Genomic DNA, 6,048 nt, shown 5'->3' with positions numbered 1-6,048 from the left:
ATTGGCCGCACCCAAGAAAAATCCACAACAGATGGCTTAAAAACTTGTGCAAATGATAAACTTTCGTGATGACGAGCAGAGTGGCCCGTCAGCTGTTCTGAGCGTCTTCCATGCTGGAAATCGCTGGAGGGTCCCCCATAGCTGTGGGCCACTGCAACCGTCACCACCTTTCACCCCACTAGCAACGGCCCTGGGGGGTATTCCAGAAAGCAGGTTATGTGACATTACCGGGTATGTTTAAGGGTCAGTGGATAACCTCAACTTTCGGTTACAAAAACGGAGGTAACTCTCAGGGTATGTATGTAACCATAGCAACTTGCTCTCTGAAGATAACCTGCTCTGGAGTAGGTCACTCGTCGCTCTGTTGAGAATGTCTTTTGTGTTAACCAGGAACATACTCTTGGTTGAATTAACTTACACCCGGATGCGTTTTTGGAACCAGCATACCTTGAGTAAGCAAGGTTTGGGTTAATACAATTTAATTTTAATTTTGCAACTTATAAAGCGTTAAAATATGTTTTTAATTTACATATTAATACTAGAGTAGGACATGGCAAATGTGAATTATATAATTGAATTTTCATTTTCATTTTGCACTAAATGTTGCACATATGTATGGGAAAATGTACATTTAAAAACAGGAAAACATTGCCATTTTACATATTGCATTGTCATTTTGCATATTACAGTTCAAAATGAATATTGCTACCCATATGCTTCCATAAGTGATTTTGACTTCTATTTTCTTAGATTAACATTAAGGACACCGACAGCAGCTAGTAAATTAGACGTGGTCACTTTAAGAGACAATGCATCAAATACAATGATACACATCTGATTTCTGTCTCAACTGTTTCGTTCACATGAGACATAACTAACAGTTTTTCAATGGTAGGCACAAAGACAGGTATTGTGACATAATTTTGTACATATTTGTCCGTTCAAGCACAAGAAGAGGCAAAACTCAATTTGGAGTTCCTGGGCTGTGAGGTGCGGCTCTTTGTGTGTGCACTATGTGCACAGAACACAGTGCGAGGGAGAGAACTCAATTCTGTGTTTGCACGAGTACTCATTTGAGTTCGTTGGCATCTTGTGCTTGAATGCTTTTAAATCTCTTGAATTTTTAAATTGGCAAGTATTGTGTAATTTTATTGAACGTTATGTGAAAATAATCAGTATATAAATTAATATGCTGAATTATGTTAACCCTGGATGTAGTGATGGGGAATGATGAACGTATAATGGTCTTTTCAACCAGCATACCTTGAGTAAGCAAGGTTTGGGTTAATAAACCGAGAGTTCAGGGTTTAGCAGATGGTAAGTTAACCTTGCTTTCTGGAATACCCCTCCTGGTCAGGGTTTCACAGTAATAATGCAAAAATAGTGGCATTTACTGTTATTTCACTAAAGAAAGTTAACATACATGCTTATTCAGTCGCGTCTGTTTCTGTTTATTTCACAAGAAGCACAAAACAACACTGGGGCTATATGTTTTTATGTCCAAAAGCATGCACATAAAAACATATAAATTCTCATGTTTACATCACATTTCCTTGTTAAGAATGCTAATTTAGATCATTCTTCCACCAAATTATATGATCTGAGGAGTTTTTTGTGCACTCTCCAGTCCGCATTTATTTTTATAATTAATCAGATATTTTTTGTGGTAATAAAAATAGACCTAAGTGAAATACAGCCTTTAAAATGACTTGAAATGCATGTACAATAATGAGGTGATAATAATTGTTTCAAATAAATGATATAGCTGATATAGTTTTATTAAGCAAAACTGTTAAAATACATAATGTAATAAACATAATATAACCCACGTAGTGTTACGGATTCAGTACTTCCATTAGCGCCAGAGCCTGCAACTTCCTCCTTTTCATCTGTCAGTCTGTATAAAAGTTACTCCCAGTTGATCCTGCAAAGATACGACACTGTTATCTGCTAGTAAAGTCATTCCTGTGTTTTATCTACTTGCCAGAAGAAGAGATTTTGTTTTATCTCAATGGGACCTTCCTGGAAATATAAAGGAAAAATAAAAAATCTATGCTGAAATATTTAACTAAGTTGTTATAAATACCTGTGAACGCTCATCCTTTTGCCTGGTCTCCATTTTATGTCGTATGACCTATCTCTGGGTCACACAAACAGTTTTCTTCGGCCCACATACAGCAAAGAATGATGGCCCTCATGTGGCCCAGATCTGGAGTACATACATGAGCCATACTTGCTATTACAAATAATAACCCATAACCCACACATCAACCAATAGTTATACATCATCTCACAATAGGCCCCTCATACGGGCATTCAGTCATTTAACGACTGAAATTTGTAAACACTGCATGTGAGCAGAGTCAAAAGCAAATAGAAGCCATTATAAAAAAATGTGTCTACACTGACACAGTGTACAGATGCGCGTTCAGTTTCTGTCATACTCCATGCACTTGAGCCTGCCGACAACAGGAAAAATGGAAGATTGAAAGAACGTTTGATTTGATACGTCCAGTTTAAACAGCTGGTTTGTGTCTCTGTACACACTTCAGAGGAGCATTAGAAACAAGTGGATAGTTTATTTTAATGAAATCCTGGATTGCGTCAAATGATTATACATTTTGTATAATTTCATCTACGGAGACATTTACACAACACTGTTTTAACTAAAAACTAGGGATGTCCGGATCAAGTCTTTTTTCGAGTCATGGAATATGGAGTATCTGCCAATACTTGTCACAAGTATATTGTATTGCTTGAATTTTCCTAATGCTTGGTCCATACTTCAAGTGATAATTTCATTGACAAATAATTTGGCAACATTTTCTCACTAATGAAAAAGAGTCAATTAAATAAAAACAGTTTTGAATGACAGAACCTATGATGAAAATCTACTGTCTTTTGTGTCAATAAATGAAATGAGCTCAAAATGTCAGGGTGGGAGTCGAGGGACGATTTGGCAAGAGATCCAGCTAGAAATCATGTTTTGTGTGGTAGATGTGCACATTTGAATTGTAAACTGAATTGTCTGTTGTATCAGAGTGGTTTGCAATCAATTAATAGCGCATATTTATGCCAATCAATTGCTTATGGCCTAATGTTGATAAATTAGCAATGTTTACTTTATGATGATTATATGTTATTATGTTTTAGGTGAATGCAAGAACGCATATTTTATCTCCCTCATCTAAAACTGACATTTTTAAGTATACATTTTAAAGTAAGAGTCGCAGTGTATTTTGGGTTTGTTTATACGTCGCACATTATATAATATATAAACCTGATTAACAGATCGATAACCACAGGCACCAGGAAATTAAAAGATGACCAATCAAGACTTAAAACTATGCCATTGGAACGTGAGGACTATGTAACCAGGTATCACTGATGATCTTCAGCAAGTAATGGCTCATTTCCACTGAGTGGTACAGTATGATATGCATTTTTTTTTTCAATTTAATTGTCAGAAGCTGTGAATGGGACCAAAATAGCTAACTGTACCGTACCACTTTTTTGGGACCCTTCCATTAGGGTACCTAGCACAGTAGTTCGGTACCTAAAGGGTGGAGCTAGACGCAGAATGTTGATTGGTTGACAGAGAATTGTCACTTGTGTGTGCTAAAAGGGCAATGACAACACAAGAGACCCATTTTTTTTAATATACAGTTGAAACTCAACGTGTTCCCTTCACTCATTCCGCCATGCTGCTCATGCATGTTGGGCTTGTTTACATCATATTGCACAAACACAATGTCGCGCTTCTTTGCATGACAATGCTGTCAATCGCTACTTTGCGGCATACACCATGCCCATCAAGTAAGGGTACAGTTTGTGGTGGAAACGCAAGCCGGATCAGGGTTTACCATCCCGAATCGTACCATACCATAGCCACGGGAACTAGGGGTGCAATGCCTAGTTACCTCAGGGCAGGGTCTAAAGGGAAAGGAGGGGCAATGCCCACCAGATTTTCCTTGTGCCACTCGATCATCCCTAGGATACTTAATTTTTGTGATAGTTTTGTGATTAATTACTTATTAAAATGACCAGAAATATAGTGCGGTGGTACTTTTCTTGCGTGCCTCGTGGCGCGCATTCCTACATCTCCTCTCACACTGACAGAATTTCATGTGAAATGTTCACGCGATATTACCATAATTTTAGATTCCGACTTGTAAAAAGCATTCACGTTCTCGTCCTTTTTATAAGCCAGCTTCTGAAGCCTTCTCGCTTCTCAAGACGGCCACCGACAATCACATGAGCACAGCTCTCTAGTTTCTATAGTCAAACGCGCTCAAACCACTGTAGCCTAATGTAATCTATTAACTACACACTTCATAACGTTTTAGGCAAGTACCATGTTATGTCATAAAATATTTTAATAAGACTAAATTTGTATTAAATCTGATCGCATTTAATAAAAAGACATTTTAAGTTTAATTATAACGCTGCATGTCCATGATTATTCAAACAACGTACAAATTATACAGCGAGCAAAGAACATTTACATTATCGAAGTACATTATCACTGAATTCAGCCTAGCGCAAATGTAAGGACTCTAAATAATAGCTCCAGTTATAATAAGGGAAGCTGTCTGCAGTGTATGATGAATGAATCTCTTATTTACATCGCATGTACTAACTACATCTGCACATTGTTGTTTCTGATGAGAGAATTCGCCAAAGTGCAGAATTCAGTCAGCGAGTGTGCGCACTGACCAAAAACATGGCGTATCAGCCATGTTAATATTTAGAAAAGCCATAAGTGAAACTCAAAAGACAGCAGTTATCAACAAGAAGCTACAGAGGATGCAACTAGACATAGTTGCTCTTCAGGAGACCAGGGGGTGTATTTCAGAAACTTTCTTATCTTAGGTCTTAACTTAAGATATGATACGTTAAATTAGGATTTTTCGCAAATTCGTATTACAGAAGCAAATCTTAACTTGATTTTGGGATTCTTATCCTATCTTACAAAATTGTATCTTATCTCTAGTTAGGAAATCTTAAATGGCATCATCAAGTTCGACAATCCACTCTCAGGTCTGTTACCAAGCAACCAACATTGTGTTGGCTGATGAGGTAAACAAAATGAATAAACAAAGCTGGTGAGCTTTTAATTTCAGTGGCATGGAAATTGAAACTATGATAAGTTCGGTAGAAATGGCAAAGCCAATGCTATTTTTGCACTGCACATTTATACTGTGAAGAATTTTTTTATTATTATTATTGTCAGTTTATGCAGTAGAGCATAAAGTATCAGTTGCTGCATTCACATCCAGAGATGAGAAATGGGTAGGTGAGGGAAAAGAGGAGGATACTATGGAGGAAAGATGGGAGGGGGAAAGGGAGCGTAGGTTTAGTCTAAAAGTAACCGGTTTAGGGGTTGGTGCCACACAGGTAGCAAAATGTAGTCTAAATGTAATGAAGAAATGGTCAGAGATATGTAGGGGTTTTACCAAAATGTTGTCTGCAATACAATTGCGTTTGTAAATTAAGTAAAGTTGGTTGCCTGATTTGTGCGTGCTTGTAGTGTAGTGGTAAGTCGTTTGAGATCAAAATGAATTCAAGCAGCAGATCTATAAACAAGTATTACGCAAAACACTCACGCGCAGCCGTCTGTCTCTTCTGTTGACTAATCGCTTCTCCCAAGTTATGACAGTGACCAAGCAGTTTAAATACTCCACAGTCGCTGTGGCCGCCTTCTAATTAGCCCAGCCAATAGCCTATAGCAGGGCAATTGCTCAAATCGAAACTACAGTTCGCATTTAAATGCAGGAAGGGAGCAATGCAAATAACACAGGCTCCTTCTTAGCCGAGGGCAATTATTATAATTACCAGTAAGTGCAATCAAAAATACAAACTCCAACGAAAATACAAAGTAGAAATAGGCAGAAAACGAAATATTCCTTCCTAGCAGCAAGTAATAATTCATGTCAATAATTCAATTTTTATTCAAAAATCGAATAAAATCAAGGATTTTATGGCAAGTTAGGAGGTTTCTGTAATACCCCCTTCCTATCTGTAGTTAAGATAAAATAACGCACCTAG

Source organism: Sinocyclocheilus rhinocerous, unplaced genomic scaffold (assembly GCF_001515625.1).
Source record: "Sinocyclocheilus rhinocerous isolate Xijiao unplaced genomic scaffold, SAMN03320098_v1.1 scaffold5123, whole genome shotgun sequence".
NCBI classification, from domain to species: Eukaryota; Metazoa; Chordata; class Actinopteri; order Cypriniformes; family Cyprinidae; genus Sinocyclocheilus; species Sinocyclocheilus rhinocerous.
The sequence above is the reverse complement of the archived record's forward strand: the minus strand, read 5'-3'. Positions refer to the sequence as shown.